Raw genomic sequence first — 12,851 nt, forward strand, 5'->3', positions numbered from 1 at the left:
ACTGCCTGCCAGCCTGCCTCGCCCCCATCCTGACACCCACCTTGCTTGCCACACGCCCACCCACCCTGCTCTCCACATGCACCCCTGTCCCACTCACTCGCAGCTCGCTCACCATTTGCCCCACTCGTCTGCCTCAATGTGCTGGGGGGACACACACAATTTTGCTGGGAGGGAGCAATTTGGAGGCACATCCAATCAGTACTTGCCTCAGGCACCATTTCCTTCAGGTACGTCACTGCCTCAACGGGGTACAATGCCAAAGAGTCTTACCCCCCCCCCCAAAACACCCATTTCTTTCAGGGAAACTGACTTCTGTAGTCTGGAGAGGAGCTTTAATTCCGGGGGCTCTCCCTGCGCCACCTGAAAGCAGCCGTCGCTAGGCAGTATCTTCCATTTTAAAACGATCGGAAATTTGCAATAGAACAAAAAAGGCTAGAAACACTTAGTAAGGTTTTGCAGAGCGTATGCAGCCATTTGGGTTTGCGTGTCAGCTCTGTTGAGAGACAAATAAGACAATTAATGCTGCTAACATTTCCCACTATAATAATTATTGTTTTTGTAGAACCAATTTTGTAAAATTGTTACTTTATATAAATGTTAAAAATGTTAAAAATGGTGTTAGATATTACTAGAATCTAATGTACAAATTATACTATGTTGTTTATTTATTTGCAGAAAGACCTGTGCATGGCAAATGAATGAATAATTTTTCCTGAAAGAATTGCTTCTCCTGAGGAAGACTACAGTGAAAACGTACTTATAAACACACGAGTCGTTTTGGGAAGTACTTTCTATATGGAACACAATTATCCTAAAGATATTGAAAAAATAAACTATTTTTGTTCAGTAGATATTGAAGATATGGATTATATATCTCAAAAATGAACTTTTATTGTTGAAAAAACTGGATGTACAATAATTGGATTCAGTAACTGGACAATTATAAAATATACATAAATACATTTATTGCATATATTGGTCCTCCGTCTTCAGTGTGTGACGCGCTGTTTTGTTTCTCCCTCTCCTCCAATAGAACAAATTTAGACATATTGTCTAATATTTTCTCAGGTGTTTGTGTGACCAACGCCTTTCAGCCAATTTTGTTATAGATCAAATTACTACTAAAGAAATAATTTAATAGAATTTGACAATTTTATAGGAAGAAAATTAGGGGTTCCCTCACTGAAGAAAACTCATGGTAAGTGTCTTGTAGAAATAAGTGTGTACAATGCTGTTATCCCAAAAGGAGACAAAAAATGAGACCGAGGTCACTTTGAATGATTATTTTTGACTCGTGTATATTTTTGCAAAGGTAAGTGAACATTTTTTTTTAATTCCCATTTTGTTTGGGGAGCTGGGGACGTTGAGTCTGGAGAAGTGAAGGTTAAGGGGTGACATGATAGCCATGTTTAAATAGTTGAAGGGATGTCATGTCGAAGAGGGAGCAACAGAGGTGGGATCCAGAAGGGTCTCACAGGTTCCCGAGAGTAGGTTACTAATTATTTGTGTGTGCCGAGAGGGGGTTACTAATTGGTGATTTTGCCACGTGATTTTTGCCTTAGTTATGCAGTAGTGCGCATAACCTCCTCTCAGCAGTAGTGCGCAGAACTTGAAGCAGTCTAGCAGGAGGTGCATCGGCGTGCGTGGCAGCCTGCGCCTGCGTGCATTCGTTTCCCGCCCAAGGACCGGCGCAGCGGCTGCATCCTTGCCACAGCCCCACCCAGGAATGCCCCTCCCCCAGAATGCCCAGCCATGCCCCCATCATGCCCCACCCAGCCCCTTTGGCGCTACGCCAATGTTTGAATCCCACCACCATGGGAACCTGTTACTAAAATGTTTGGATCTTGATGGCTCTTGTGGTCTCTTCCAACTCTATGATTCTATGAGAAAAGTGGAGTATAAATCCAAATTCCTCTTCTCCTTCTCTTATATTTTATCCCTGTGATGTAAGGGACTATAAGTGTGTGACAACCCTAGCCCTCCCAAATCCTAGTCCAACATTCCTAGTCTACTACAGCACACAAAATTTTTAAAAGTGACTCTTTAATTTGGAAAAGCTTCGGGGGGAAAAAATAGAGGAATTCCAAACGTATTGAGAACACATATTATTCGGTACATCTCTTCTGTTTACAAAATTGTTTACAAAATTGAATGAGATTTCTCTCACCACCACCACCCCCCGCCCTGAACTTGTTAGCTCATAGCTCATGGGAGATAGATGACTCAGAAAACATAGTGAATGAATTAAAGCTGAAATTCCTGCATGCATGAATTCACAAACTGATCTGGGCTTGAGTACAGTATTTTAACAATGCAGCTGCTACATTCATTGACCGCTCGGTTTCCAGAAATTAATGTCCTACGTCAGTTGTAACACTCAACCATTGTAGTTTTATCCCGTTGTGAGTGATGACTTAATAATGCTTCACAGTTGCATGACATTTAATTAACAACGCCCCCCCTGCTTCTGGTCCAGACTGAAAATGAATGAATAAATAAATGCATTTCATCTGTAAGCCGTAGGTACGTAAGCGCAGCAGAGTTCTCAATGCAATGCTAAAAAGGTCTAATGTAGTTCATAAAGTTACCTCAAAGTGCTACACTCAACATAGGTTTGGCCATAGAACAGAATACATGCAGTGGTGGTGAGCCTTTGGCACTCCAGATGTTATGGACTACAATTCCCATCAGCCCCTGCCAGCATGGTTCCTCGGATTCGCCTCCTAAGAAGCTTGGTTCAGGTGCAGGAATTTTCCTCACCTCCTCTTGGGTGAAGACAGATGCAAAGAATTCATTCAGCTTCTCTGCAATCTCCCTGTCATCTTTTAGCACACCTTTTGTTCCTTTGTCATCTAACGGGCCTACCGCTTCCCTTGCTGGCTTCCTACTTTTGATATACTTGAAGAACTGTTTGTTGCTGGTCTTGATGTTCGCAGCCATGCATTCCTCATAACCCTTTTTTGCCTCCCTTACAGCTAACTTGCTTCTCTTTTGCCACCACTCGTGTTCCCTCTCATATTCTTCATCAATCAAACTGGACTTCCATTTTCTAAAAGACATTTTCTTTTTTCTGATAATTTCCTCAACCTCTCTTGTTAACCATGGTGGCTTTCTTTTGGACTGGGCGCTGCCTTTCCTAACCTGTGGAACACATTCCAGCTGAGCTTTTATTACTGTGTTTTTAAATAACCTCCAAGCATCTTGGAAAGTTTTGACCCTCTTGATTTTCCCTTTCAGCTTCCTGCACACTATCCCCCTCTGAGAAATTTCCCTTTCTGAAGGCAAATGTAACTACACTAGTAGTTGTCACTTCCTCGCATGCAGAGATACTGAACCTGACAGCATTGTGGTCGCTGTTCCCTATTGGCTCAACAACACTGACTTCCTGCACCAGGTCCTGGGTCCCACATAGAATTAGATCTAGGATCACCTCTCCCCTGGTTGGTTCCACAACCATCTGCTCTAAGCCACAGTCATTTAGCATATCCAGGAAAGCTCTCTCCTTACTATGTCCTGAACATGCATTTTTCCAGTTTATATGGGGATAGTTAAAATCATCCATTACCACTACGTTTTTGCTTTTGTTCCCATGTCTACCGTGGTGGCGTAGAGCCCATGGGATGGGTGGGAGTGTAACGCCCTGGGCAGAGCAGCAGTGGAGATGAGGTAGGGCTGTAGAGGGGGCGTGGTGTGGGTGGGGCAGGCACAGTTTCCTCTTGCTCTGCCTCTGGTCTACCTCCTTGGGTTTCCATAGAAGGGATATAAATTATACTAGACAAGGAAGAAGTTCTGGCAGCCATTGATAAACTAAATGCTACCAAATCCCTTGGCCCAGTTTGCATTCACCCAAGAGTTCTTAAAGAGCTCAAGCATGAAATTGCTGATCTTCTCACTTTAATATGCAACTTATCCCTGAAATCAGGCTCTATCCCTGAAGACTGGAAGATAGCCAATGTCACACCAATCTTTAAGAAAGGATCTAGGGGGGACCCGGGAAATTACAGGCCAGTCAGTTTGACATCTGTTCCTGGTAAATTAGTAGAATCTATCATTAAAGATAAAATTGTAAAACATGTAGAAAAGCAAGACCTGCTGAGGAAGAGTCAGCATGACTTTTGCAGAGGCAAGTCCTGTCTTACAAACTTACTAGAGTTATTTGAGGGTGTAAACAGGCATGTGGATAAGGGGGAACCAGTGGACATTGTCTACTTGGATTTCCAAAAGGCTTTTGACAAAGTTCCTCACCAGAGACTATTGAGAAAACTCAGCAATGAAGGAATAAGAGGGGAAGTCCTCCTATGGAGTAAAAACTGGTTGAGAAACAGGAAGTAAAGGGTGGGCATAAATGGGAAATTTTCGCAATGGAGAGATGTAAGGAGTGGTGTCCCCCAAGGATCCGTTTTGGGACCAGTGCTCTTTAACCTGTTCATAAATGACCTGGAAGTAGGGGTGGGTAGCGTGGTGGCCAAGTTTGTGGATGATACCAAATTATGTGGTGTGGTGAGAATCGCAAAGGATTGTGAAGAGCTCCAAGCGGAACTTGATAAATTAGGTGAGTGGGCTAAGAATTGGCAAATGTAGTTCAATGTAGCAAAATGTAAAGTGATGCACATAGGGGCAAAAAATCCAAACTTCACAGACACGCTACAGGGGTCAGTGCTATCAGTCACAAACCAGGAAAGGGATTTGGGAGTCTCAGTTGATAGTTCCATGGGAATGTCAACTCAATGCATGGCAGCTGTGAAAAAGGCAAACTCTATGCTGGGGATAATTAGGAAAGGAATTGATAATAAAACTGCAAAGATTGTCATGCCCTTATATAAAGCCGTGGTGTGACCGCACTTGGAGTACTGTGTTCAGTTCTGGTCGCCACATCTCAAAAAGGATATCGAAGAGATAGAAAAAGTGCAGAGAAGAGCAACGAGGATGATTGAATGATTGGAGCACCTTCCTTATGAGGAGAGGCTGCAGCATTTGGGACTCTTTAGTTTGGAGAGGAGACGTCTGAGGGGGGATATGATTGAAGTCTATAAAATTATGCATGGGGTAGAAAATGTTGACAGAGAGAAATTTTTCTCTCTTTCTCACAATACTAGAACCAGGGGGCATACATTGGAAATGCTGGGGGGAAGAATAAGGACAAATAAAAGGAAACACTTCTTCACGCAACGAGTGATTGGTGTTTGGAATATGCTGCCACAGGAGGTGGTGATGGCCACTAACCTGGATAGCTTTAAAAAGGGCTTGGACAGATTTATGGAGGAGAAGTCGATCTATGGCTCCCAATCTTGATCCTCCTTGATCTCAGATTGCAAATGCCTTAGCAGACCTGGAACTGAAAATCTTAGTCTACATCCGGTCCTGAGCTGAACAATAGTAGAAAGAGAATCCTTTTACATTTTTGCTCCATCTTCCAATGGATCCTAGAGGACCGTTCAGTCCACATAGCGTGAGCCAAATGTTTAGGCTTCAAGGTGTATCGATTCAAAAAACAAGCTAGAAAAATGGACCTAAATCCTCTAACAGTAAATTACAGCTGCATTCCAGACACAGATTTAATTACGAGAATATTTTGTAATGAAAGGTAGGATTATCTTATTGCCTTAAAACATTCCTTCAGCTTCTGCATCTGTTTATTGATAATAAAAGAACCAGCTGTTCAAAACATAACAAACTAACAGGTGTAAACAGTTCACTTGAGTCTTATGAAACAGAAGCAGAACTCAGATTTCTCTTCCAGTATTTTGAAATTATATTCCAAATGCCATTTTCAATACTCTTAAGTGGTTCATTTGGGGCACCTTTACGTATGTAATGCCTATGAAATACACTTCCCTTAAGTTTAATTCGAGTATTTGTTCTTATCCTATGCACATGCTGAACTAATTAAGTCAGATGTATTCCATAAAATCTTTAGTCACACAACTGAGCAGCCTTTGCTTCGCCAACTGTTGTATATCAAATTCGCTGCAGAAAACCATGATAATTATGAAGTAACAGAGTATCACATTCATAGCAGTAATATATCTCGTTCTTAGTTAAACTACATGCGATAATCAAGCTCGAAATTGTATGTTTACTTAAAATAGGTCTTCCGTATCATTTGCAACCATGTGTTCCGAACAGACTTCAATATAATATTTAATATATTTCCATGTTCAAACACTTAAGTAATTCTAAATATATTACAAACAGTGCTGACACGTAAAAAGGGAAATTCTGCAGTTCTACGTTTGAATGAAATATTAGTTCGCCGATCAGCGGATTTCACCAATGGTCAGAAGTAATTACAGGAAACGGGATGGAAGAATTCATGTTAGTCAATAAATGATACTACTTGTAGTGTTCATGAGTATGATGAAGGTGCCTGTCTGTAGTAACTTCAACTTTACACATGAAGGAGCAAGATCAGGAGTAAGATATATATATATAAAATAACTAAAAATGACGACATATATAAACTAGTGAGAAAAGTGTGCCGAGTCACATTGGCCCCTTCCGCACATGCAGAATAATGCACTTTCAATCCACCTCCACAATTATTTGCAAGTGGATTTTGCTATTCTGCACAGCTGCAAAGTGAATTGAAAGTGGATTGAAATTGCATTATTCTGCATGTGCGGAAAGGGCCAGTGACTGAGATCTGTGGCAGCCGCAGGTAGAAACTGAAATCCTCCTGAATTTTCGGTTGATCTCCAGATGGCAGCGACCGGTTCCCCTGGAGAACGTTATGAATTGAAAAGTGGACTCCGTGGCCCCTTCCACACAGCAAATGTATTACAGGTTGCAGTCAGGATAAAGTAACCAATTTTAGCAGTGGCGTAGGAGGAGGAGCAGCAGTGGCGTAGGAGGTTAAGAGCTCATGTATCTAATCTGGAGGAACCGGGTTTGATTCCCAGCTCTGCTGCCTGAGCTGTGGAGGCTTATCTGGGGAATTCAGATTAGCCTGTGCACTCCCACACACGCCAGCTGGGTGACCTTGGGCTAGTCACAGCTTCTCGGAGCTCTCTCAGCCCCACCCACCTCACAGGGTGTTTGTTGTGAGGGGGGAAGGGCAAGGAGATTGTAAGCCCCTTTGAGTCTTCTGCAGGAGAGAAAGGGGGGATATGAATCCAAACTCTTCTTCTTCTTCCTTTTTCTGTGTGTGTACACTAAGGTGACCAGATGGTCACCTTCGTGAACCAGAACGGGTGGGCAGCCCCCAGTGCGCGCACGCACACACACACACACACTCGCGCAGCCGCAGGAGCACACTGCCTTTTGGGGCGCTGCCGTTTCCCACCCTGTGACAGGGCGGGAAAAGGCAGCGCCCCAAAAGGCAGTGTGCTCCTGCGACCGCGCGGGAGGCTGCCGCACTGCCTTGCACCCCAGAAGGCAGTGCAGCAGCCTTCCAAAACCCGGGACATTGGGGAAAACCCGCGGGACGCGGGACAAGTTCTTTCAAGGCGTGAATGTCCTGCCAAAAGCGGGATGGCTGGTCAGCTTAGTGTACACATGCATCCATGCAGGCAGAGATTGGAGCCCATGGAAACAATCTGGGTTGCTGTTGCGTCTTCGTGTGGAGATGGGTCTCCTTTTTTAAAATTCACTTCCCACTGATGCGTAGCTGCACAGGCATGCACAGATGAACCCCCACTGCCATGCTGATGTCTCACAACACGGATATCTGCACATCTGTGGCTATGCAGATGTAAGCTGCAAATTTTTTTAAAAAAGGAAAACAAAGTGCCTCTTGCCTGACTGTTTGATTGCAAGCTACTGCAACACGGGATTTTTTAAAAGACTCGCTGTCCGGGCCCTGCAGAACCTTGGTGAGTTCCGCAGGGCCTGTAAGACAGAGCTATTCCACCGGGCTTTTGGAGGGGCTGGCCGCGGATCCTCCGCCCCCCGTTGAAACTGAAATCAAAGCTGCCTGTCAGGACCACCTTGGTTGGGCCCTAATTCCACCTTGGGCCCTGCCTATCTCCTCCCTTTCCTACTTCTTTTTTCTTTTCTTTGGCCTTTTAGATCGGGCGCCTGTGTATATGTGTTCTACACAATCTTGTTGTTTTAATTTATTTATTATTGTTATTAATTGCTGCTGAGTTTTTAATGAGTTAAATTTTATGCTGTGTCAATTTGCTGTTGGAAACAGCAGTGGGGTGAGCCGCCTCGAGCCCTTCGGGGATGAGGCGGCCTATAAATAAATAAATAAATAAATAAATAAATAAATAAATAAATTAAAAAAATAGCGCGATTCTAAAAAAACCCCCAAAACTCCAGTTTTTGGGGAAATATCACGGGGCAGATTAGTTTTAGGGGCAAGATCTGTGCGAAGATCCCCCCCCCATGGTTTTTTAACCATCCTACACCCATGTTTATTGGCCAGTGCAGAATGGGTCCATCACATCACATCTCTTCTGCGCTCCTTCCTCTCCCCAAATTCTGTGCTCGCCGGGTATCATCTGCACATCTCTAGAAATTTCCGAACCCAAAGTTGGCAACCCAGCTTTCATTTGTTCACCAATTTTGTTTGCTTTATCTTCCAGTAGATTGTAGCTCCACGTGCTCACTAGACAATTGCAGATTTGAAGTGTAACCCTAAGAATCTTTTCCTGGGAGTAAGCCCCCATGAATAGACCTGAGAAGGATTTTGAGTAGACTCGCTGAAGATTGGCTGTTATGGGTTTTTTGGGCTGTGTGGCCATGGTCTGGTAGGTTCTGCTCCTAACGTTTCGCTCACATCTATGGCTGGCATCTTCAGAGGCATGTCACGGTAAGATCGCTGAAGATGCCAGCCATACACGCAAGTGAAATCTTAGGAGCAAAAACTACCAGTTCATGGTCTATTCTGGTCATGACAGCCTTCGACAATACACTGCTTAGGAGTGCACTCTTAATGGGCACTTTCGCACATGCAGAATAATGCAACTTTCTCAATCCATTCTTGGTAGTTGTTGGATTTTACTGTGTAAAATAGCAAAATCCACTCTGCTAACAATTGTGAAAAGTGGATTGAAAGTGCATTATTCTCTGGCACCAAGTGGTGGATCCAAATACTCTTTAGGTAACAGGTTCCTCATGGTGGTGGATTCTAAACAGCATGGCGTGAAGCCAATGAAAGCTGTTGATGGGATAACGACGGGGCGGGTTGGGCATTTAGGGCGGTGGCATTAATAATTTCTCTGTTACTGTAAAAACTCTTCACTCGTAAAAAAAAAAAAAGTTCCTAATTTCCAGCTGGTATCTTTCTGTCCATAATTTAAACTCATTATAGCAAGTCCTATCGTCTACTGCCAACAGAAACAACTACTTCTCCTCTAATTGACTGCCTGTCAAATACTTTCAAATACTTAGTTTTGTTTCTCTGGAAATCAAAAGAGGGATACTTTCCTTAAAACAAGGAACTTTTACCCATATTTCTAAAACATGTTTCTAAAACAGCCCAACAGGGAGAATAATCCCGCTTTCACCTTCGCTAACCAGTCACATAGGAAAACAACAGGGACCTTTTTTTTTTATGATTTTTGGGACCCAATGGAATTTCTAACGGAAAAGCAGACCCAATGAGTAACCCTCCTCGGCACACAATAAAAACAATTAGGTAACCTAATCTTCGAACTGGTGAGAACCTGCTGGATCCCACCTCTGATTCTGCATGTGTGAAACTGCCCAAAGAGTTACTCTTTAAGGCAGTAAAACACTTTGGCTTACCTCTTTCTTCTCTTCTTCTGTGGGCAAACTCCCCTATTTCAACCATCATCAGCAACTGCCCAAGTCGAAGTGGACAAGATCCTGGCAACTGTGAAACCAGCCTCCTAGATCTGAGCCCCTCATGGCCCATATTAAGGCTGGGTATCATTTCCTCTGCTGGAGACTGACAACCTATCTTTAGAGGCAGGAGATTGAAGGAGGAGGTGGTGAAACCACTTTTGAAGAATCCATATTAGATGATGTCTCAAATATGTCGTTTCTGGGAAAGGTAGATTAGAGAGCGGTAGCGATCCAAGCCCAGGGGTTATTTGATGAGACTTCAGTATTGGACCCATTTCAGCCTGGCTTCTGACCCGACCACAGGAGAGAGACCATGTTGGTCACTCCCACAGACAATCTCTGGCGCCAGCTGGATAGAGGTAGATCGGGGCTGCTGTTGTTGTTAGACCTGATGGCAGGGATTGTTGCAGCCAATCATGACCTTTTGATCCACCCCCTTGCCGTTTCTGGGGGAAAGCATTGCAACGGCTGGCCTCGTTCCTCTGGGATCGAGGACAAGGGGTGTTGCATGGGAGAGACTGTTCTCTTAGCTCCACATAGGGTTGCAGGGGTGCCACAGGGGCAATCCCAATGAAGGTTCAGACATACTTAATATATACTTCAAAGTTGGTAATTGCTTTTGTTCCAAAGTGCATCCCCCTCACACTCCTACCAACACTGAACTGAAGTTGTTACGGGCGACGCAATGAAGAGACTCCAGACGAAGGAGCCATTATCAGGAAACCGGGTAGTGGAGAGAAGCCAGCGGGCTAATCTTAGCTGGATCTTGGCCAGTCTAGCTGGGGGGTCCCCTGGCACCTTTTATTAAGGGTTTCCAAAGGCGTTAAGAGAGATGCTGGAGAAAAGTTAGCGCAATTCATGACTCCAGTGAAGGGCCAAGTGCGACATGCAGGGGAGAGAACGCTCCCTGTCTGGGCTCTAATCCACATTCAGGCATCTTGTGACCCATAGGTGTCTGGGGGGATCTCGGTGGATGTGCATACTGCAGTGAGCTCCCAATGCGAGGGGACAGATGGCGCAGGCATTCCTGTGCACTTTCTGAAGCTCTACTGGGTTCGCTAACGCACCCCCACACTGAACATCATTTGCCATGTTGTTGTCCACTGGCCCAATTTGTGGAGATCCTCTTGGAGCACCCAACCTGATCTTCACCATCTTGGATAAATTTGTCATCTGCAAACATGGGCAATATGCGACTCAGCCCCACCACAAATGAGCAAATGATAGAGCAACAGCCCCAACATTGATCTTTGTGGCAGCCCACTGCCTACTTCCCTCCGTTCTGAGAACTGACTATTTCTCCCCACTCTTTGCTTCCTGTCGTTTGACTAATTTTGAACCCATGACCCTTTCTGGTGGGTTCTGCTGAGCCTCCTGTTGGGTAAAAAGGTGGCAGTGGTGGCCAAGTGTGCCTTTCACCAGCTTTGGTTCTTCCTGGCCAGTAAATATCTTTTGCTACTGTTATGCATACCCTAGTATAACATCTAAATTAGATTACTGCACGAGGTTCTGCATGGGGCTGCCCTTGAAGACTATTCAGAAGCTGCCATAGGTCCAGAAAGCGGGTGCCAGAGTGATGACTGGAATGAGCCATAGGGACCAGATCACTCCAGTCCTGTTACTTCTTCACTGGCTTCCAATTTCCTTCCAGGCTCAATTAAAGATGCTAGTATTGACCTTTAAAACCCTGCATGGCCTGGGACCAACTTACCTTCAGAACAGCCTTCTCCCAAATGAACCTCCCCATCCATTCTGGTTATCTTCGAAGGAACTGTTTTGGTTGCCCCCAAAATAATGGTCTTCGCTAGAAGACCCCCTAGTCATACATGGACCATCAATAACAGACCCATAGAACAAGTCAACCAGTTCAAATATTTGGGGTTTACAACTCTTTACCAGCAACTCCTTAATTGCAGTACATAGGAAATTAGCACTCATGCAGCTAACAGTGCCCTAGGCAACTCAGCTGCTTTTTTTTTCACTGTGGGCCACCAGTATATACCCATCCGCGATTGACAAGGTGTTCAATGATAATGCGGCTCTCAAAATTCTCTATGGAGCAATCAATTTGGATCGGAGCTTACAAATAAAAAAATATAAACACAGCCCAGTCCCGCTTTCTTCCATAAAATTAAGGGCTTACCAAATTGTGCTTCATGCAGCCCCTATGTTTAGAACTCGGCAACATCATAATGCCACGCATGGCCTGGCTGAGAACCGTCAGGATACTGGCTACGTATCCACTATTTGCAGGATCACTCCAGTTTGCTACACCTCATGCTTTCCGGCTATGCAAATTCTAGGTAGACAGGTGATGACTTGAGAAAGAAGAAGAGTTCTTTCTTCTTCTCCCCTCCCCTGTATTCCATCCCTCACTCCTTTGCCTCCCCTCCCTCCCCTTGCATGGGGAACCCTCCCTCCGGGCTAGGGTGGGTGGGCCATGTCAGGGCGCGATAGGTTTAGCAGCCCTGGGCAACCATGGTGCCCAGGGTAAACTCCGAGCTGGATGCCCCTCCCCCCCATGGGCGGCCCACCACTCCACCACGGTAATTCAATTTTTTTTTGCACCAGGACACTGGTGCCTGCAGGGGGTGCATTTTTAGACATATCAGCACCAGACATATCTTTGCTAAGGAGATGGGGGCTACCCTTTGAGGGTCCATAACTTTGGACCCCCTGAACCAAACTGCACTAAACCTTGGGGTGCTATCATCATGATAGTCTCTAGATGATACTCTGCAACTCCTGCAGGAACATCCCAGAAATTTGCCCAAGAATCTTTGTTCTGCATTGAGTTTTCTTGCATTGCTGTCAATGGGGTGGGGGTGCAGGTTGAGGGGGCACATTTCTGAAGGCACAGTCTCAAAACTTTCAGGGTCGTGATCAGAGACTGCCCTAATGATACCCCCCTGCTTGTCTGAAGTGGCCAAAGTTATGGGACCTCAAACTGTAGCCCCCATCTCCTCTATTAGCTCCCACATTGGAAAACAATGGGGATGGGTGACTCCTTTGGGAGTCCATAACTTTGGACTTCCCTGAACTAAACCTCACTAAAACTTGGGGTAGCAGGCGGACAGTCTCCTGATGATACACGGCAA

This window comes from Sphaerodactylus townsendi, linkage group LG02 (genome assembly GCF_021028975.2).
Source record: "Sphaerodactylus townsendi isolate TG3544 linkage group LG02, MPM_Stown_v2.3, whole genome shotgun sequence".
Lineage (NCBI taxonomy): Eukaryota > Metazoa > Chordata > Lepidosauria > Squamata > Sphaerodactylidae > Sphaerodactylus > Sphaerodactylus townsendi.